Genomic DNA, 24,009 nt, shown 5'->3' with positions numbered 1-24,009 from the left:
TGAACCGTCCGTTCAAAAAGTCGACTTACAATCTGGTACCCTTGTCCCTCACCTCACCTCTCTACGAAAGCTGGTGCGACCAATCGAGTGCCCTTGGACCTCACCTCTCTACGAAAGCTGGTGCCACTCATTCATTCAATTAAAATAACATTTCCTGAATCGCACCCACCGCCGCGTCCGCCTCTTCTACTATCGCCAAACGACCGCGTTTCTTCTATAAAAATAAATACCCATTTCATTCGTTCATTCTTCATAATCATTCATCCATATCATCTCATCTCATTTCATTCCTAGGTATTGATAGCTGTGGATATGGATAGCAGGCAACACTTCACCCTCCCAAAATCAGAGGAAGAGGAAGACTGCAACGCTTCTCGGCCAGGAGCCGGAGTAGAAATATCTATAGGTTTGCCGAATCTGAATCTTCATTCTCTCATTGAATTAATTAATAACACCTTGGGTTTATTTAATGCGTTCACTGGTTGATTGAATTGGAGTTAATATTGCAGCGGGGAGCAACGTGGAATATTGTTGTGAGCTATCTAGTGAAGAAGAAGAATTGATCAATAGGCTTTACAACCTTCTGGGTGACAGGTTCGTGTACCAAATTTTTTACATCATTATTACTCATTCGTTGAATTCATTTGAGGAATTTATGGGCGCAGGTGGGATTTGATTGCCCGGCGCCATCCATGGAGAAGAAAAGAGGAGATTGAGAATTACTGTAAAATGAGATACACAGCCACTACCTCTTCTTCACGCTCTTAGACTCTTCATATCTTCACGTACGCCATTCTATAAGTAGCAGAAAGATTTTGGAGGCTTATTGTATTAAGTGATGTTTGTGTTAGTTATTGAATATGTAATTCACTCATCTCTTGTCACACTCGCCAGTAAGGCAACTACAGAACACCGTCTGATTTTTGTTTTTTTCCAATCCGATCTTCGCCATGTTGCTCTGTTACTTCTTCTGCACTTCCACAGTATTGTTGTATCCATAAAGTTCGTATTATAAACAATGCTAACATATTCTGTCATCGCGTCTGAATGTTTTTCTTCTTCTGAATTTTAATTATTAATAATATAGTATGAGGCAGATGAACTTCGTTCCATTTTTACCTGCTCTACTGGATAATCTAACCTAAACCTCAAAGTTAAGAGTTCTATGAAAAGATTTAAAATGTATTTATAACGTGCGAACATACTGTCGTTTGTGGAAATTAAAACTTATTAAATTTTATTTGACGAGAAACTTCACACTGTTCTAAATCATATAAAATTGAAAATATATATATATATTATTTTATCTTATTTTATTTTTTATTTTTTTAAAAGTGGAAAAACTTATCAAACTCAGTTGTCAAACGACAACCATCTCTGGTTGCCATCCACTAAAGTTGGTTGATGCATCACTGTTATCAAGGAAAACCACGTCACCTGGAATAACCCGTTGGTAGTTCGTAAAGGAGCAGGCTTTCACTCGGAGCAAGCTTTCACTCGTGCAACTGTCCGAGGAAAGCGAGCTCTTCCCCAAGTAAAAACAGTTTTAAGGCATACTCCAAGCCCTATATAAATTTAAAATAACTTATTAAATTTAATTATAAAATAAAAAATATTAAATTAATTTATTAAATTTTTAAAACTATACTCTATTTATAACCTAATTAATCGTGCTATGAGAATTAAAATCTATAATGTGTGCTTTTTGAACTAGAGTAATATTGTTCGTTTGTGGAAATTAAAAATTATTTTATGAGAAATTTGACACGGCTTAGAATCCTATAAAGTTGAAAATAAATTGCTTTACCCCATTTGCTTTCATCATCAAACATATATTTTTTCTATAATTTTATATATATACAACTCTATATATATATATGTCACTTTTTGAGAATTTTATCATATTATTTTTTTTATAAATTTTATATTTTTTTATAATTTTATATATGTAATTTTTAAATTGTTTTTTTAGAGAAATTCATATTAATTTCATTATAAATTTTATTGCATTTTTTAATTTTGATTAATACATTATATTTAGGTAGATAGGCTTCCCTTTATTGGAATTGGCTACTATATCAATGCATCAAATCTATATTACCAACTTCTTTACATATCTAAATTATATGATTAAACCATACTTCAATTAAAATTTATAAAACTTGATTAAAATTTTACTGTGCCAATTAGCTATCAAGGTTAACTACAAGTGGAAAAATACGGGTTCTAACAATTCTATTAGTGGGAAAGGAAATGAAATGTTTCCCTATGAATTACATTATGAAACATATATTAAATTAAATTAAATAAAAAATGAAGTGCATTGAAACATAGGTGCTTTACATTTCAAATTGTGAGATATAATGAAACTCTTTGTTTACCAGTATCATGATTAACAGGTTGGTTGTTGTGGTTATTAATGTGGTGATTAGACTATAAAATTTCTAATTCTCCACTCTTGGTATAAAAGAGGTTAGTTGTTGTGGTTATTAATGTGGTGATTAGACTATAAAATTTCTAATTCTCCACTCTTGGTATAAAAGAATCCAAAGAACATTTTATTCCATTCTTGTCTTTTTATCTAAGTACTGAATTCCTCTTTCACATGTCAATTTGTTCAATTCCTCTAGGTTCAGCTCTATTGTCTTACCTTCCACTTAATCTCATGAATTATTTGTTTTGGACAACTATCAATTTTTTTCTTTACATAATGATTTTATTGTTGTTATCAAGTTTATAAAAGCTCATGAAAGAAGCTCCAAAGGATTCATTTTTTTTTACATAATGATTTTATTGTTGTTATCAAGTCTATAAAAACTCATGAGAGAAGCTAAAAAGGATTCATTAAACAATGGTGGGAACTTGTGATCAAAATTTATGATCTCCAACGATTTGAAAGTAGTTAGGAGGGCTTGTCAATGCTTTTCAAGAGTAGTCAAGTTAAATCTCACATTAAAATAATTATGCAGTGTAAACATATGGAACATAGCAGATAGAAGAACCTTCAATTATGTAGTGGATCATATAACGTTAGTGTTGGTGGGATCATAGAAGTATGCATTAATGGTTATTGATTGTGATACCCTTTGCCATTAATGGCTATTTAGTATTTCTTGAAAAAAAATCATCTCAACCCATGAGACATTCATGGTTTTGGACATTAAACAAATCAGTCATTACAACTCAATGTTGATTTCTAGTTTCTTAGGTGTAACTGTAATGGAAGTTACTTGGAAAATATGGTGAAAATGTGTTCTTGATTATTTGTATTAGTAAAGTTTTAACCATTCTATCACATTAAGCTTTTAATGGAGGATCCCTCCAAAATGTGGTGAAAAAAGTGTGATTTATTAATTTTATGGGTAAAACTTAAACTATAGCATCAGATCGTTACCAACATTGTATTTGATCAAGACCTGTCAATCTTGTTTTAGTTCAACCCACCAAATTGTATGGATCTAATCTATCTTGTTGTTGGAGGCGAAGCCCTAGTAATTTGTTTAGTTCAACCCACCAAATTGTATGGATCTAATCTATCTTGTTGTTGGAGGCAAAGCCCTAGTAATTCACTGATTTTTTTTGACAAATTTCATTGGACTATGTAGCAATAGATACTAGTTTGAGTTGGAGTCATTTTGTTTGTTTGCCTGCCTTTCTCATAAAAATTGATAGTTACCATTTCTCTTTCCCCTCCTCCTAGATCGTTCCAATGGTTTGACCCTTCCAGCACAAGGAACATATAAATATCTTGATTTGAAATGGTACACCATAGTACTGTCGATATTAGACCCGATTCTCTCTCTACAGAAAGCTTGGCAGCATCACATTGAATACTAACCACTGAATAAAAAAATTATGGAGCTTATTCTAATTATGTATAAAAATATTCTCCACCAATGGATAACTACTAAATTTTTTGCACTTCGTTGAATTTGTCCTTTTCAGAAAGCTTGGCAGCATCACATTGAATACTAGCAACTGAATAAAAACTATGGAGCTGATTCGAATTATGTATAAAAATATTCTCCGCCAATGGATAACTACTAACTTTTTTGCACTTCTTTGACTTTGTCCTTTTCCCAATTTATAGTGTTTATAACTTGCAGAAATACGTAACAATTTTTTTACAATTTTATATAATTTTAAATTCATTTTTTAATTTTAAATTTTATAAATCTAAACCTAATAATTTTAAAATTGTAAAATTTAAACCAGCCTTTTCATTTAAAAACACTTTTATTTTTAAGAATCTGATAAATTAAAAATTATCAGATCCAAGCTCATTTCGATTTTGAATAATTTCTATATAACAGATAAAATAAGTTTTTAAATCTTTTCTTTTATTAATATTGGTTTTTATTTTTTATTTTTACACTATTTTATCTGTGTTATAGTTCAAACAAACCTGTAGATTTGGATTTCGTTGTACAATTAAAAATATTATTATTAAACATCTTGATTTTGATAAATAGGTATATATTTAAATTAATAAAAAAAAAAAATTAATATTTAACATTCAATATTAAATTTATATAAATAATAATAATAATAAAGAACTAACCATTTATTGTGTGGAGGGCAAGGTATATGCACAAATGGTGGCAAAATCCGTTTAATAAAGGGTAAGCTCAACATGGTCGCAATGGAATTATCCCTTCACAAGTTTAGTTTGTTTCATGTTCTTCTAACTTCATACATAGTAAAGCCAAACGCACAACTCAACGACTATAGGATTATTGTTCCGAGACTCCATTGTGTGGCCGGAGTCCATCACGTGTTGTTGTGGTTTCAGATGTTAATCTTTAATTAATATTATGTTAAATTATTATAAGTTTTAGAGTTTTAAATTATCATAAGTTATAAGTTGTAGAGTTTTAGGATAGAATTTGTTTATTTTTTCTAAATATATTTTTTAATTATATATAAAGTGATTTAGTATTTTGAAAAATTATTAGTAAATTCACGTAAAAATGTGTAAAAAAATAAAAAAACTTTAAATTCTAATAAATAAATTTAAATTTAAATAAATAATATTTTTATACACAATTTAAAATTTGGTCATTTTGTATAGAAAAATAAGCAATTAACTTCTTAAAAGTACCATTTAAAATTTAGTCATTTTGTACATAAAAATAGGCAACTACTTTCTTCAAAATATATTGAGAATACAAAATTACCATTAACCAAAATTCCTATCAAATGGTTACCAATATTGTACTTGATCAAGAAATGTTAAAATTGATATTATTTACAATACAAATATTAACATTAATGTTATTAATAATATGGTTAATATATTATTAATAATTTTAAATAATAATTATTTATGTAATAACATTATTAAGTATGATATTTTAATATATTTGGTTAACCAATTCTAAAATGGTTAATGTGATTAACATAATTATTAATGAATAATTTTAATTAACTATAATTGATTATTATCAATCATAATTGTAGTAAGCTATAATTAATCATTTATTAATATATTAAGCCACATGAAATATTAAAAGCTTGATTATTAACTATTATATGAAAGCATAATTTATGAGTATCAATGTTATTCATTATTTATTATTATTATTATTATTATGTTAAAGCTTTATTAAAAATAATATAAATAAGAACATATTTGTTATATTAATCAATATAATATATATTAATGTTATTGTTAATATATTAATATTGGTATAACATATATTAATATTAATATTAGTATTAACATTGATATTAATGTGTGTATTTACTCTAAAATATGTGTTACAATTTAAATAGCCATGGCCATTAAAATATGTGCCTTACCCTTCACACCATGCCTGCGAATTTTGGTTGTTGAAGAGGCCATAACTATAACATACCCCAAAAACTATTTAGGTTTAAATTTTAGTGTTAATATAATATGACATAGTTTTAATGTGATCTAATAAACCCTGTTATATATATTGTGAACTTTTGCAATCATAGTTGTAACCCACTCTAAAATGGTTATGATGTACATATATTGTAGATATATTCTAAAATGATTGTTGGAGCTTTGGAGGCATAACTGTAACGCTTAACTTTTCATTTGATGACATGTTTTAAATGACAAGTTTTAACTTTTAAATATAAAATGTAACACCTGTGTTAAATTATTGTAAACCTAAGCTGAGGAAAGCTAGGTGTGATATGTAGTATGAAAAGCAAAAATATTATTACATAAAGTAATAAATAAATCACTTGGAAAAAATGAGACACCAAGAGATGAGATTCTTTCCAAATCTCATTGAGGAATGGGATAGGGATAAATCTTTCATGATAAAGCTTCTATATGTGATTATAAATAAGTTGGGATGGATTGGAGATAATATCCATTAAGGAGGAAACATAAAAGCTTTGCGGGAGATAAAGGCAAGCCTTTATGAGGAAAAGCCTCGTGGGAGATCAAGGCGAGCTTTTCCGAAAAAGGACATAGACAAATGGAAAAATCCATAAAAGTGTGACGCCGCTAATGGAAACTATATCATGAAAGAGGGTATTAAATACCCATTGCATAGATCAATTGGGGGGCAGGTTATCCATGGCAAGAACCTCGGCTAGGGGGGAATCAGAGGTGGTTCATGGTTGGGTGGTGGTGCTCTGCTCTCCAAGTGATGTTCTTCTTCTATTCTAGTTGGATACTCTTGCATGGATGTTCCACATGTTGGCTTCTTACTCTCTCTCTCTATTATAGTTATAATTCCAGTTAGTATATAAGAGGATTTGCCTGATTTTTCCTCGCCATGGAAATGACTGAATGAATTGCATAGGATAAGTATACATGAGTAAATTTACTGTATTGTTACTCCATCCTTTTATGTTGTTAAATTATTCATGTCAGATGCATGGACGATAGAGTTATTTTATGGGAATGATGGATTTTCTATGCATGTGACCTTGTTGCATTCCAGTGTGAGGATAACGGTAGGAGCATATTAAGTGAGTGACATTACTTGTACTCATGAGTTATCTGATTCATGATAGAAGTTGCATGTGTGAATTATACATAAGTAGATTTACATGTATGAGAATGATTGCAGTTTATACTTGTGACTCCTTTTACAGAAGCATAATATATAATTGTAAATACTAACTTTGTTTATAAAGAGATCATATATGAATATGAGAGATAGCTATGGAATCTACACTTGATCATCTTACATTTAATAAAGGAATATACTATGCCTAGAATGTTAGGTGATAAATTGGTAAATGCTTATGCATGCAGAATAGTTGTGGAAATAATGCTTCTCAATGTATGGTCAATGGTTCAGATTATCTGTGCTTGCATGTCTTGAAACTACCTCCACTTAAGCTAGTCTAGCTGGTTATGCATGTGAATGAAGGGTTGGTTAGTAACATATTGACTATGTGTATAGGACTATGATCATGATGCATGGCCTTGATAGATACAGTAAACTTAAATTAATGTCCATTAAATTTTGTCTGGATTAACCAAGAGATTTTATAGGATGCATGCCATGATTAGCTTTTAGTGGTTGATCACATACAATAGACATAAAAATGAATCTAAGGGTCCCTATCAGGGAACCAATAAAACATAGAAGGAGTATATCGTACCATGGCTCCTTAATTGATGCTGTCTAATATTTTCTCATGTAATATTAGAAGAGATGACCTGTGATGATGGTTGTTAATCCTTACTGTAAGCGAAACAAACTTATAAAAATGAGTGCCTAGTGGTGAAATCCTAGGGTGGGCTCAGGAGGTACGTTACAAATGGTATCAGAGCCATAGGTTCAAACAAAACGGCTGTTAGGTTCCTATAATACTAGTGATTACCCCATTACTATTGTAGTTGTATCCCTTATTAATATTTTGTGCCCCTATTGTCCCCATATTGTTATTACTGTGCCCCATAGAATCCCTCTATTGTTATTTGTGTGCCTTTATATTATTATTTTTAGGTCGGCTGGGTTATATTGTGACTCCTTAGACTCCTATATATAGAAAGGAGGTTTGGTCATTTGAATCATCAAAGAATCATTCATTTGTGTAATGTAAAGGAGGTTTCCCCCTCAAAGAGGCTAAATTATAAGGCATTGATCTATTTTTTATATTTTTTTGTGAGCTGGTTTCATAACATTTGGTATCAGAGCTTTGGATTCTAGGGTTTCGCTACTCCAAACAAGTCAAAACAGGGCCACGTGGCATGTCGTACAAGTTCGCTCTACTGAACTAGTCTATAATTAGGTCACTGTGGGAGATTTGGCATAACTCTTCCTTGGAGAATCCAATTTGGATCAGACTGGTGGCATTGGAAAGAGGACACAAAGGGCTACTGCAGGTCGCAATTTCATAACTGGATGATCCGAAATTACAGAGATACATCAGAGGCAATATCGAGCTCCTACAAAGTGAAAAAAGGTGTGTAGATTTTTTTAAATTTTTGCTTAAGCTTGGTTTGAAAAATTATTTTTAAGGAATTCAAAGGGCATAGTAGAGCATTATTATCGGTAACTGATGCCCCGAGGAAATAAAATGCAAACACCTAGTAAGCAACCTGAAAGCTCTAGCATGACTCATGAAGAAGAGGAAGAAATGCTACATGATATATCAAAATTACAAGACCAAGTGCAACAAATGTCACTCTCACAAAAGCTAACTGAAGCTAAGATAAATGGCGTGTAATCTAAGATAAAGGGTGTGGAAGCTAAGATGAATGACATGGAAGCTAAGATGGACGATTTGAAGATAGATTTGAAGACAGATTTGAAGACAGGCATGGCAAATTTGAAGACAGATTTGACAAATTTTCTACAAGAAATACTTACTAACGGTGAAAGGGTAGTGAAGGAAACTCATGATGCGAACAAAAGAAATGTTAATCATGATTTCATAGACTCTAATGTTGGATCGAAGACCCACCATATTCCAAAAATAGATATGAGGAAGTTTAATGGCAAGGATCCCGCAACATGGATATTACAGATGGAGCAATTTTTTGATCTCAATAATGTGCAAAACACACAAAAGGTACGTATTGCAACTTTATATTTGGAACCAAATCAGTTTGTATGGTATCAATGGCTTTGGCAAATTTTACAGAAGAATTGATAGCACATTATGAGGATACAAAAAGCAACACTTTTTTTAGCCAATTGATAAGTCTCAAACAAAAGGATTCAACAATGGAGCACATTGAGGAGTTCCAAAAATTGAACATAAGGGTAAAAAACATTCTAGAGGAGCATAGGATTGATGTGTTCATAGGGACTTTAAAGGATAATATCCAACATGATGTTCGCCTTTGGGAACCTGATTCATTAGATAAGGCATTCAGGTTAGCAAGTAAAATGGAAAGCAAAATTATGGCAACCAAGAAGCATAACACTCACAACTATAAAGATGGAAGTGTTGTTGCCCCTAGTATTCCACAACCTATAAGGTTGACACCACAAAAATTGGAAGAAAAAAGAGCAAAAGGGCTTTGTTACAGTTGTGATAGCAAATACACTAAAGTTCGTAAGTGTGCTGAGAAGAAATTATTCTACATAGATTGTGAAGAGGAAGAAGAAAAGGAGCAAGAAAGGTCAAAAGAAGAGGATATACTCTAGGAACAAATCCTAGATAAAGAAGAAATGAATCCTACCATATCTTGTAATGCATTGGCTGGAATTACCACTCCTCAAACCATCAAGATAGAAGGACAAATCAAGAAGAAAAAGGTAATAGTGTTGATTGATTCATGAAGTACCCACAATTTTATTCATTGTAAGGTAGCAAAAGAATTGAATTTCTTGCTATATCCAGCACCAGAGTGTAAAGTGATGGTTGCAAATGGAGGAATAATAAATTGCTCTAGAAAGTGCCATAATATCAAGCTATCCATGGGAGAATATGTATTGACTAGCCCAATGCTTTCCATTCCAATGGGAGGTGCTGATGTTGTACTAGGAGTCCAATGGCTACAATCCTTGGGTACAATAGCTTTTAATTTTCAATAACTTTTCATGAAATTTTCTTCGGAAGGAAAGGAAGTTGAATTAAGGGGTATTGCAGGGAAATCGGGAAAGATAATCAGCTCTAACGGTATGACAAAGCTTCTAAAAAAGGAACAAAGAGGTGTAATTGTACAATTATGTTCGCTAGATGTTTCCACATCAAAATCATCTATTTCTCTAGATCTCCAAAAAGTATTGGACAATCATTCCAAGGTATTTGAGACTCCCAAAGGTCTCCCACCTATTCGTGATCATGATCATGCTATTCATCTAATTCCAGGAAGTGTTCCTCCAAACATCAGGCCGTACAGATATCTCTATGCCCAAAAGAGTGAAATTGAACTATGGTTGCAGAAATGCTAGAGGCTGGTATAATTCAACCTAGTCAAAGTTCTTTCTCTGCTTCAGTAGTATTGGTGCGCAAGAAGGATGGATCATGGCGCATGTGTCCGGATTATAGGGAGCTCAATAATCTCACTATTAAAGATAAGTTTCCCATTCCTGTCATTGATGAATTACTGGATGAATTGCATGGATCAATTTACTTCACCAAGTTGGATCTTCGTTCAGGATATCATCAAATCAAAATGAAGACTGAAGACATTCCGAAAACAGCATTTAGAACTCATGAGGGTCATTATGAATTTTTGGTCATGCCTTTTGGCCTTACCAATGCACCTTCTACATTTCAAGGTTTGATGAATTCCATTTTCAAACCCTTCCTTAGAAAATTGGTGTTAGTATTTTTTGATGATATACTAATCTACAACAAGTCTTGGAAGGATCATGTTGAACATGTTGAAAAGGTGCTACAACTATTGGAGAAGAAACGATTATATGAAAAAAGATCCAAATGTTTCTTTGGAGTACAAGAGGTGGAATATCTGGGTCATATTGTATCTCATGAAGGAGTTAAGGTAGACCCTAGCAAAATTAAATCCATTAAGGAAAGAAAAATCCCCACATCCATAAAGCATCTGCGAGGATTTCTCGGGTTGACAAGGTATTATCGCAAGTTTGTTAAGAATTATGGGAGAATAGCAGCAGCTATAACAACATTATTGAAGAAAGATGCATTTTCATGGACTCCAGAAGCAACAAAGGCCTTCGAACATCTTAAAGCGACAATGTGCCAAGCACCGGTCTTAGCTACACCGACTTCACAAAAACCTTTATTGTGGAATGTGATGCTTCAGGAAATGGAATTGGTGTTGTTTTAATGCAAGATGAAAGACCCATTGCTTTTGAAAGTCGTCCAATCAAGGGAAATTTTTTACACAAAGCTATTTATGAGAAGGAAATGTTGGCAATACTACATGCACTTAAGAAATGGTGACCCTACCTAATGGGAAGACACTTCAAGGTAAAAACAGATCATGATAGCCTTAAATACTTTTTAGAACAAAGATTATCCTCTGAAGAGCAACAAAAGTGGGTCACAAAGATGTTGGATTATGACTTTGAAATCATCTACAAAAAAGGGAAGCAAAATGTGGTGGCAGATGCTCTCTCAAGAAAGGATGAGGATGTGGAAGCATTGTTGTGCGCCACTTCTATTATTCAACCAGATTGGATAAACAAAGCAAGGGAAGAATGGAAGAATGATGAAGAAGTGTGGGCACTTATTCAAAAGTTACAATAAGATTCCAGTACATCAGATACATTTAGCTGGAAAAATGATTCGTTATGGTACAAAGATCGCTTATAACTCTGTAAGAATTCCCAACTCAAATAAAAGATTCTTATGGAATTGCACACTTCTCCCTTAGGAGGGCACTCAAGATTTTTAAAAACTTACCACTGGGTTAAGAAGGAATTTTTTTGGGATGGCCTTAAATCGGATATTCAAAAGTTTGTGGCGGAATGTTTGGTTTTCCAACAAAATAAAGTTGAAACAATTAAGACCCCGGGTCTATTACAACCTTTATCCATTCCAAGACAACGTTGGGAGGAGGTTTCAATGGATTTTATCATAGGTTTACCCAAGTCTGAGGGAAAGAGTGTCATCATGGTGGTAGTTGACAGACTTACCAAGTAAGCACACTTTTTTGCATTATCACATCCATTTAAAGCTAGTATAGTTTCTACCGCATTTATGGAAACAATTCAAAAGCTACATGGAAACCCAAAGACTATTGTAAGTGACAGAGATCCCATTTTCATTGGAAATTTTTGGATAGAATTATTTTCTTGTCTCGGTACTCAGTTAGCTCATAGCTCATCTTATCATCCTCAATATGATGGACAAACTGAGATAGTAAACAAATGCTTGGAAGGATATCTTTGTTGCTTTGTATCTGATAAATAAACACAATGGGTCAAATGGTTGCCTCTAGCTGAAAGGTGGTATAACACTTCCTTCCATACAGCAACAAAAATGACCAAATTTATGGCACTTTATGGATATCAGCCATGTTGTGGGGAAAAATTCCTATGCATGACGATCCTATCCACCTAAGGTGTGACAGTGCCTTAGCAACAAACAGAAACAGCTATTCTAGTATTCTTCCTTTATGAATTAAGAATGAAGAGAGATGGATCGACTAACCGGTGTCTTCCGTTTGTCCCTCGATCCAGTTTCTCTTCTCTTTGAGAGCTTCCAGCTACTTGCCTTCTCGCTCGCGCAGCTTCAACAGGTTCCTGCAAGATCACAAGAAGGGAACACTACACAAAGACATAGATTCATATTCATAACTAGTTCAGGATTAGAAATAAACCAAACATACTAATGCAATCATACATCAAAGACACATCAGCATATAGGAGAAACCAAGATAGCTTTATTGATGAAATAACAAGGTTCAGGAGGAGATACAACCAAGAGTTCCAATCCAGCATCTACCTCCCAACGAATGAAATCCTTTCTTCACCTCCCTTCAAAGCATAAAGCACCCAATGATTCCAATCTCAAACCAATAGCAATTCTTTGCAATATCCAAATTCCAGCCTCTAGATCTCATGGAGGAGAGATCTATATATAGATGTTTGGAGAGAGGATGAGTCAGCTTGAGATCTGACTAGTGTCCTCTCTCTCTGTCAGTTCTTACTTCCACTTGGAGACTAAGAGTCTCTTACTCATCACTTAGTCGAACTCAGCAAGGCAAGTGTCATGGAGGAAGATTCTGGAAGCTTCCACAGTCTTTACACCTCGCACAAAGGACCCTGCCATTTGTCATTTCCTGCTCAACGCACCCTGGTAGTGCAGTTGGGTGCGTTGCAACGCACCTAGCTAGTGTACTGGGGTGCTTTGCAACGCAGGTGGCCAGTGTAGCCACTGAAATGATCCTGATTTGACTTGTTTTTGAGCAGTTTCAGGTGGAGAACCTCTGTGAATTGCTGTGGTTTGCTGGCCTTGTTCCTCTAGGGGTAGTAACAACATGTTTAGGGACTTTGGATCTCTTGGATTATGGACATTTCATGCTTAGAGATGTAAGGCACAAAAATTTCTATAACAGTTTCCCCCTAAAGTATGAGGCCGTTTATCGGGTGAAATGCTTTATTAGGAGGATCCGAAGTTCTTTCAATGCTGGGAGGATACCTGTAATACAATACAATACAATACATTATTTTCATACTTTTTTCATGATCTAGCTGAGGCGGGCATTCCCATGCTCAGCTTTATAAATTCATTTTCATGCACATATAACAGACAATCGTCTGATGATAGACTGATGATTCTGATAGAGCCATCATCCTTTTGGTAGGATGATTATCTGTGCTGCAAAGCTGTACATTTCCATGTCTTTATTTTCTGAATATATATCGCAGCCTGGATGGATGAAACTAGATCCGGGGTCTTCAATCTCGTCCGATCTTCACTCTAAGTACAAGTCGATCCATGTGAGAATTGCTCTGAAGTCGAACATGGAAAGACATCGCTTGATTACCAGTCAATGATGTAAACTGTTAACAAGCGCGAGAGGAATCACCAATAATGATGATGACCCTCAAGGTACTACAGTACAATTTACGTGGTGTGAATAGAGGACTTGGCGTCGAACACCACGCAAAATATTTCGGTCGGAGGTCATTGATGTATACCTGTCGTCAGAAGTGAGAAACTTGCCATTGAGGCATGCAAGCTTCAAAGTACTGAAGGGGGTGTTCCTAAATCAACTTCTTGGATAATGAGCTGATGTCGACAAGAAGCGATCCGTCAAAGGAGGGCCTTAATGAATCCCACATCAATGACACGGAACGGAGCTAATGATTTTGATGGAGGTGAAAACTATCTGATGATATATGATTCAGGGTGGTGGTCATGAAAGAGTATAATGTATGGTAGTGGATGGGACACAGGTGACTTCTCTTAGCGACTTCTCTTGAACATATGGCGACACTTATGCGATGGATTGGTAGCATTTACCCCAAATATGGATGGTATGGCGAGACCATGGTGATGTGACCGGTGAATGAAACAACCCAACCCGATTGTGGTACGGAGGAGAAGTGTCATGTTCAAGAGCGACTTGCTACCATCAAAATTTCTTTGAGTTTTTCCCAATTTTCCCCAGTCATTGTTGACCAGTACCTCTTTATTTTTGTCAAGCTTGAGGAGGATAACATATGCTTGTTCTATAATTTTCCCTTCGGGCAAACCCATCGCTATGTTTTAACGAGCCTAGCGATAGTGAAACTCATTCTCGTCTAAAGACAAGTTTGTCGCTATTTAATGCTTTTAACGAGTCTAACGACAAAGATAACTCGGTCCTTTTCATTTTTAGAGAGTCTGAAAAGGTACATAAAGTTAACTCCGAAAGTCCTTTTTCGTCATCTAATCCCTTAAGTCCGAAAAAGTATAAAACAATACAGAAGGGATGAATTTTCGATAATTTTAACGAGCCGAATAAAACAAGCGCTTGATCTTTTTGTGCAATAATCCCTCAGGTCCAAAAAGATTAAAATCTAGATGAGGGATAGCACTTCCAGTCGCTTTAACGAGATGGAAGGCCAAAACTCGGCAATCTTTTCATATTTTACGAGTCAGATGAAAAGAGCTTAAAGAAGACTCGTCTTTTGAGGAACGAGTGATAAAATGGGTAGCAGCTGATTCCAGGTAAGGCTTGGAATTTCCAAATCACGGCAGTGTCACAAGGATGGCTAGTGAAATCACTCTTCGCAGTTGTTCCCCAAAATGGGTAAACAATCAAATGGAGGTGAATGATCGGCCAATAGAAAAGTGGAGGTGACGGGCAAACACGACCAAGGCTTTAATGGCTGATAATGGTACATTCACGGTGGTTATTTACCGGAGGATAGTTCATTTTTTAATGAGCTTAAACGCGGGTTGAAACACTTGCTCGGTCTTATGTTTATTTTTTAACGAGCATGAACTATGTGCTAAAACTGCTCGGTGATAAGTTTGCATGCCCCCAGCATAATAACGCAAATCGAGGTGCATGCCCCCCAAGCTTCATTGCATTCAACTCAGTGGTTGGAATGAAGGTTTACTTTTGAGACTTGGAAAGGGGATTTGTTTCATTTTTTAATGAGGTTGACACAGTAAAAGAACTATCCTTATGCCTCCTCGTTTCATTTTTTTAACGAGGTTGACACGAGATAAGAACCATCCTCGGAGCCCACTGTATTTACAGTATTTGATAGAAAATCGAAAACTGAAGGATGATAAAGGTCATCTTGAGTATCTTCCCCACAATCTGGGAGAAGGGAACGATGGTGGGCATCATTCCATGGTGCCCCATCAATTACCATTGATTGGACAATTCCTTCGTCGGTGACATGCACTTGCGACCAAGGATCTGAAGGGGTACCACATTCTTTAGATCTATCTATCCGAACGCTTGATGAGCGTTGATTTGGGGTTGCCCCCCAGGCCAAGAAAATTGATTGCTACAATATTTCTAAAATGGCGATGATCCATGCTGACAAAATGTTGAGGAATCTTTGGAATCCATTAAATATAGAAGATTTCATATTGTAGGTTTCCACTATGGCCACTTCCGCCAGATTACTCGGAGGCGGTAGGGCAAAAGTACCCATTAAGGCAGGGTCTTTTAGGAGACCTACTCCAATATTTTGAAGCGAATGATTGCTTCCATGGATCATTGGAATGCTTCCCGTAACTTGTGAACTGTCGGGTATGAAAGTTTGTTGGTCGACGATTGTAATTTCTCCTTGAAAGGGAAATGCAATCTTCCTGAAGTAGGTCGACACAACTGCGGCCATGGCAGATATCTAAGGCCTTCCCAGTAGGATGTTGTAATCGAGGTTTCCATCAATTACTTCAACATCAATTCCTACTGTTTTGCCCCCTAGTTCAACTTGCAAGTTACTTAAAATCCCATATGGAGTGTATGATCGTCCATCAAATGCTTTTAACGTCGTTGATGATCTCGACAAGGGTGGTGAGCCTAAATTTTTCCAGCAACTCATCGACATAATACACGTAGATGCCCCCTCATCAATAATTGTTCGATGAACAGTTTTGTTGAGTGCTTTCACTTGAATAAGGAAAGCTAGTTGAGCTGGTAACTGAGGGTCATATCCTTTATGATCAAAGGCCACAAGATTGGAATCCATTGGGCCAATCCCACCTATTGCTGATAATAAATCTTGCTCTTGGGAGGGGCAATTTTGCGGTACCTCAAGTGTCGACATAGCGGGCGACGATTGAGCCAGGTCCTCTATTATATTATAATTCTGTGCTATTTTTGCACGAGGATTAAGTGTCGATTTGTGTACTACTCCCTTTGGCGACTTTATCATTTGTTCAGGAATGATGGGTGGCACAACTTTGGTCAAAGTTGTCGTCGAACTACTAGGTTGTTCATTAGCCTTGTTATTCGACAGCTGTGGATTCCCATAATCTTTATTCCTTGTCAAAGCATCATTTTACTGCTTTGAGATAGACAACATAAGCACTTGGGATCGGGAAGAATTTTGACTAGCAACCAGTTTGGTTCCTGGGTTTGGAAACGGATCAGTCAATACTGCTGAGGTTTTTGAACTCTTAAAGAGTTTCTTAACTTCAGGTATATGTGGACAATCTCTCGTCCAATGATCCTCATCACATATATGACACCCCGCATGGGGTTTCCTTTTTCTCCCTTTCTTTTTCTTCTTTCCCCCTGGTTGCTTCAGTTGTTTGCCCTTGTCGATCGACGCGGCATTTACTTCTGGGGCTAGAAGTTCCTCATTTGCATTTTGACTAGAAATCTTACGGGCCTTTTTAGATGTAGCCTTTGTCGATTTCATGTTTGTTGTGCCAATCACGCCATCGCCGGCATGAGAGTCATTGTTTGATTTAGGAGGAGGAGGAATTGAGAATTCCGGTCTAGGGGCGTCAGGTATTTTGTCGTAGAGCGTGCCAGACTGAGTATAGACCAAGTCTAGATATTGCGCACGAGCGATAACTTGCTCTTCCATACGACTCCCCCCTTTGCCACATCTTCCGTGATGGTAGGAAGTAATGACTTGATAAACCATTCAGCTAATAGCTGATCGGGGACGTACGTTTTTACCATCCTACGACGACGTCGCCACTCATGTATATGACCAGATATGTGGGTGGCCGTCGTCTGTTTGAAGTTGGTAAGGAGTTCTGTTCCCATTTCATACCTTATCGGTAATTGAAAATGGGTTAAAAAGGTTGTGGCTAAGGTACTGAAGTTGTCGAACGAAGCTCTAGGCAATTCAATGTACCATTTTTCCGCTGGACCCGTTAACATCCTCTGAAAGAGGTGAAGTCTTATCGAATCATCATTCAGGGCGTTTAATGAACACCATAGATGGAATGTCATCACATGATTCGACGGATCTTCACCCGGATTTCCATTAAATTTAGGAATATCTGACAGAAGTTTATGCGGTATCGCTGGCCACCAAGGGGCATAAGCAATTGGATCATTCGTCAGCCGGTTTAGATCTGGTAATTCTAGAGTTGCTACAAAGGGCAACTGTTGATTCAGGTTAGGCGAAGCATACCCAGGATAAGATGGAATCGCCTGAGCAATGGGTCTTTGCATACCAGCATAATGTATTTGATGTTGACAACTTTGACAAGGTTGATGGGCATAACCATTATAGTATGGTTGCCCATTACTTACAAAGACTTGTTGCTCAGGTCCTTGATATGATTACTGCAATGGCGGTTGTTGAGATTGAACCAGCTCTGGTTGTTGGACCATTTGCTGTTGTCCAATACTGGATGATTGACCAAGATGAGGAGTCATAGTACTTGTTTGAGCCTGAGTCGCTCCAAATAAGGAGGCACTAACCTGAGGTTGTGATTGAGTCGTTGAGACAAGGGGCTGTTGTATTGCAACATGAGAAACTTGGGGTCGACATACAACAGGTAGCGCTTGTACTTGCGACGCATTCACCATAGCAGGTGTGGTGGGAATATTCAATACAGGGTGTACTGGTTGCATTGAATATACAACCCCTGATTGTTGAGGCAGTATTGGTACCCAACCGCTGGATGTAATTCCAGTTTGACCTGAACTTTGTTGTAAACTCCCATATGGTTGTTCTCTAGGAGGGAACAATGAAAAAGCATACTGCCCTCCATATGGTGGAAATCCATTACTTAAAGGGTAAATTGGCCTTTGAAGGCACATTGGATCAATTTGTTGAGTTTCAACATAAGAAATACCAGATGATAATCCGGATGAAGAAATAGGAACTAACCACGTCGTTGTCCCTGATTGGACTCCGGATTGTTGCCTTGCCGGGACAGATGGTATACCGTCGTACATTGTTGGAGTAGCAGCAGGAGGTTATGTCGCTGCTGTGTCGGATGACACAGTCCTAGATGTCGACGGTTGTTCAGACATATCTAGTCTATCCAAAAGATTTCTTAGCGATTCTACAAGAAATTGTGATGAAGGGAGACTAACTTCGAAGATCAACGAGGGAAAGGTGATGATTATTCCGTTTAAAATAAATTTTACGACGCTTTAGACACAACTTGTTTTTTCAGTTTTAAAGAGTCGAGAAAAAACAAAAGATGACTCTAGTCGCCTTCGATGTTTTAACGAGCCCGAAGTGACAAATGCTCGGATGGACTTTTTCCGTTATAGAGTCTGAAAAAGGCCAAAAGGAACTGCTCTGGAGATCTAGGTAGAGGGTGTGCCAAACCAATCACAAAACTGCAGAATACGTTTTACGGTACGACAGTCAATCTTCCCGAATGCTGTGTTCGGTGCATTGCGATCAGTAGGGCGGTCGACACGGCTTCCTAAGGATAAAGGTTTTAAGCCTATAGGGGTCTCCCAATATATACGCGACAGTACATGGGAGCACAATCCGTATTGGCACTTTTGGTCCCTCAGGAGGAATCACCCAACCATCAGCGAGGCCAACAAATACCAGGTTTTACGACGCCGGAACACATCTCTAGCCTAGACCTCTATGTTGTGCGTTATGTTACAAAGCGTTATTAAGTTCATTCAGTTTATTTTATGTTGATCTTTCTTAGAAGTTTGCCTTTTGAGGTTCACCACGAGATGTAGATACAACTCCTAAATGCAATCTAAAAGATGATAAGCAAATCTTTATCTCTTTTTCAACAATGAAAATCCTAGCTACAAAGGGAAAAGAAAGACACCATCTTTTCTCAAAGAGAAATCAGCACACTCTAAATGCACTTTTCCTAAATCAAGCATACAAACTATCAACATGCAAATGCACAATGCAAGTGTTTGTTTTTCGCTTTCTTAATATTGATGCCTAAAAAGAAATTTTTTTGCACAACTTTGAATTTGCTTTTAAATGACAACTACAAACAAGTTTACTTTTTCGAAATCAAAAAGGGTAGAAGAGATTACAACACTTTACGATTTTCGAAATGAACACTTGTTTCGACACTTGAAAGAGACAAACTCAAACCAAAAGCAAAAGTAAATGTATAACCAACTGTAAACAGCCAATGAACTCTCTCCTAAGACCACAATCAACAAATCTGAATCAAGGGCTACAGTATGACTATTTCACTCTTGCAATGGAAAATTGTAAATGACGCCACAAACACATAAAAACACTCACAGTATTTTTGTACAAAAGGAGGCGGAATTAAGGCAGAGAAAAGGGGTTATCAGACAGGTACCTATGCTGGTTACAGGCTGCAAAAACCAGAGATCAAAACAAGGCAAAACAGAGCAAAGAACCCCAGCTGCACAAGGCATAAGCTGGATCAGCGCACCTGTATAACAGAGAAACTGAATTGCAGCGCAGGTAGCCCTCTCGGGACCTGCGTTGAAATGCAGAGTCTCTTCACAGAGCCTGCGCTGGAGCAGAAACGAGAGTTCTCTTCGGGTTCTGGGTCATGGTTTGCAATTTAATCTATAGTTTCAGGCCAAATAAAAGCAACAAGCAAGGTACAATCAAAGGGATGATTTGAAGGAGGGCTAAGATCTATCACAAAGGATCATCAAATCATTTGTGAGTCCATTGTCCAGATCATAGACAAATCCAGTGATTGGATCAAAGCAGCGGCTGTCTACTTTGCATCTGAAAATAGCAGATGCAGTTCGATTGCTACTCTTGAGTCTATGAAACAAAAAATGATAGAAACACAAATAAAATGACTAAACAGATGTCCCCAGCGGAGTCGCCAATTTGTTGTGGGGAAAAATGCCTATGCAGGACGATCCTATCCACCTAAGGTGTTATAGTGCCTTAGCAACAAACAGAAACAGCTATTCTAGTATTCTTCCTTTATGAATTAAGAATGAAGAGAGATGGATGGACTAACCGGTGTCTTCCGTTTGTCCCTTGATCCGGTTTCTCTTCTCTTTGAGAGCTTCCAGCTACTTGCCTTCTCGCTCACCCAGCTTCAACAGGTTCCTGCAAGATCACAAGAAGGGAACACTACACAAAGACATAGATTCATATTCATAACTAGTTCAGGATTAGAAATAAACCAAACATACTAATGCAATCATACATCAAAGGCACATCAGCATATAGGAGAAACCAAGATAGCTTTATTGATGAAATAACAAGGTTCAGGAGGAGATACAACCAAGAGAGTTCTAATCCAGCATCTACCTCCCAGCGAATGAAATCCTTTCTTCACCTCCCTTCAAAGCATAAAGCACCCAATGATTCCAATCTCAAACCAACAGCAATTCTTTGCAATATCCAAATTCCAGCCTCTAGATCTCATGGAGGAGAGATCTATATATAGATGTTTGGAGAGAGGATGAGTCAGCTTGAGATCTGACTAGTGTCCTCTCTCTCTGTCAGTTCTTGCTTCCACTTGGAGACTAAGAGTCTCTTACTCATCACTTAGTCGAACTCAGTAAGGCAAGTGTCATGGAGGAAGATTCTGGAAGCTTCCACAGTCTTTACACCTCGCACAAAGGACCCTGCCATTTGTCATTTCCCGCTCAACGCACCCTGGTAGTGCAGTTGGGTGCGTTGCAACGGACCTAGCTAGTGTACTGGGGTGCTTTGCAACGCAGGTGGCCAGTGTAGCCACTGAAATGATCCTGATTTGACTTGTTTTTGAGCAGTTTCTGGTGGAGAACCTCTGTGAATTGTTGTGGTTTGTTGGCCTTGTTCCTCTAGGGGTAGGAACAACATGTTTAGGGACTTTGGATCGCTTGGATTATGGACATTTCATGCTTAGAGCTGTAAGGCACAAAATTGTCTATAACAAGCCACCATCCACCACATCATATTTAAGAGAAAATTCTAAGGTTCAAGTAGTGGAATATCACATCGAGCATCAACAACAAGTCCTCCAACTCTTAAAGGATAACCTCGTGTTGGCGCAGAATAGAATGAAACAACAAGCAGATCAACATCACAGTGAAAGAAGTTTTGATGTAGGTGACTGGGTATTCCTACGGCTACAACCATATAAACAAATGTCCCTCAAGCAAGCTAAGAAGGATAATAAATTATCACCAAAGTATTATGGTCCGTACAAGGTGTTGCAAAATATTGGTACTATGGCATACAAAATGGAGCTTGCTATAGCTTCTCGAGTGCACCCAGTTTTCCATGTTTCATGTTTAAAGAAGGTTATAGGAGACAAGCTCCCAGTTCAAACAATATTCCCAGAACTTAACGAGGAAGGAAAAATTATATTGGAACCGGAAGCATTCACAGAAACAAGAACTCGACAGCTATGAAATCGATCAATTTCAGAGTATCTCATCAAGTGGAAGAACTTATCCGTTGAAGATTCCACATGGGATAATGAGAATTTTATACAAAAGCATCCAGAACTACTCAAGCGTTGAGGACAACACTTTTTTGAAGGAGAGGGGCATGTTAGGTCCCTATAATATTAGTGATTACCCCATTACTATTGTAGATGTATCCCTTATTAATATTGTTGTGCCCCTATTGTCCCCATATTGTTATTATTGTGCCCCATAGAATCCCTCTATTGTTATTTGTGTTCCTTTATATTATTATTGTTAGGTCGGCTGGGTAATATTGTGACTCCTTAGACTCATATATATAGAAAGGAGGTTTGGTCATTTGAATCATCAAAGAATCATTCATTTGTGTAATGTAAAGGAGGTTTCCCCCTCGAAGAGGCTAAATTATAAGGCGTTGATCTATCTTTTCTATATTTTTGTGAGTTGGTTTCATAACAACGGCCTATCAACCAATCCACCTCTATATTGGAAGCCATGTACATGTTAAATTAATTCTCACAACTAAGGGAAATTCTAAGCTAAAGTTATCAATAGTAATATATTTAAAGAGGAATGATAGCTCCTAAATGGCTGGTTATCTGTAAGAGAACTAATAGAAATAGTAATATATTTATTTAAAGAGGAGTGAGAACTCCTAAATGGTTGGTTATCTGCCACATAACTAATAGTACGACGGGATTGTTAAAACTCGGATCCCTAAATAATGGGTGTCTTACTCAAGCTTAAATTAACTGAATACATAACAGGAAGAATAGCCTATCACATGGATCAGATTGCAGAAGTAATAACATAAGTATATGTTATTCCACTCCACATAAAAGATTATTATATTAAATCGTTAAGGCTGATTGTCATGAAATCGGTGGAGTCTATGCAATGAATGGGTCATAGGCACAGTTATCTATGCATGCATCAGGTAAAGGAATTATCTATGTTCACTCTTGAGCTATTTTTTTTCATAGTGAAAATCCTTCAAAGGGATATATCATTCATTAACAGTTAATTAAATTAGTGTATGTGCCAGCAGATTAACGATATTAGTGTTGGAACCTAATAGACTAATTATGGAACATATGTAAAGGCCTCAGTGACATATTAGACTAACGGCCTTACATATTACATTAACGTATTAATGTATTACATTAAACTATTAGTGTAACGTATTAATGTATGGTTCCCGGGCTTTACATTGTTATGATTTCTCTTCCTCATGGGCACTCTTCGGGTTCCAACTACAGCATATGTGAATCACATATCACGTTTAAATACTAAAATAATTTTTATGCAGGAATTGATTAAATCAATACAAGCACTAGAAGTTGCATTCAGTTGGAAATTGTCCGTTAAGTACCCCATCTGTTCGATGCCCCGGTAAAATTTTCCTATGTATGCTGAACCTGAAATCGAAATGGGATTAGAATGTTGGCCAAAGATAATATAGCTACATGCATGCGGCTTATGTGCACTAATAAAAAGCTTAACTAGACCGATTATATTCTCATAATGTATGCAAATCTCACCATTCCTTAGTGTGAAACCACACTGTGAGTACAGGAATCATATCGCGAGAGGATCAGCGATTGGAGCTACACATCGAGGCATGGGGATGAGACTTCTGCGCATACAGACTGCCTGATGATAGCTCGTATTTTGTTTTTAAAAAAAATCGATAAATTAAATTTATTATGTATTTATACAATTGTAGGAAGACAAGATCTTGGTCATATTATTGATCCTCCCATATGACGTTGAAATCGTGGGTCGATATCCTCGGGTGCAGATTTTATTCCCCGTGCTTGGAAGTCCTTAATTAAGTCAGAATTTTTTTGTTAGAATGGAAAGTACACTAATGGGTAAAGCAACAACGCCTTTCAAAGTTAGAGGGTGGA

General features: G+C 36.5%; 1 long non-coding RNA gene across 1 annotated transcript; it reads left to right on the top strand.

Annotated features, from left to right (window-relative positions):
• Positions 1 to 268: 268 nt before the first annotated feature.
• LOC149174924 (uncharacterized) lies at positions 269 to 965 on the top strand. The gene is made up of 2 exons (XR_016258523.1): positions 269 to 406; positions 510 to 965. It is a non-coding gene; the product is annotated as an uncharacterized LOC149174924 (long non-coding RNA).
• The last annotated feature ends 23,044 nt before the right edge of the window (positions 966 to 24,009 follow it).

The sequence above is a fragment of the Pinus tabuliformis genome, chromosome 4_1 (assembly GCF_031772625.1).
Source record: "Pinus tabuliformis cultivar Carrire ecotype Pingquan chromosome 4_1, CPIR1, whole genome shotgun sequence".
NCBI classification, from domain to species: domain Eukaryota; kingdom Viridiplantae; phylum Streptophyta; class Pinopsida; order Pinales; family Pinaceae; genus Pinus; species Pinus tabuliformis.
The sequence above is the reverse complement of the archived record's forward strand: the minus strand, read 5'-3'. Positions and strand labels throughout refer to the sequence as shown.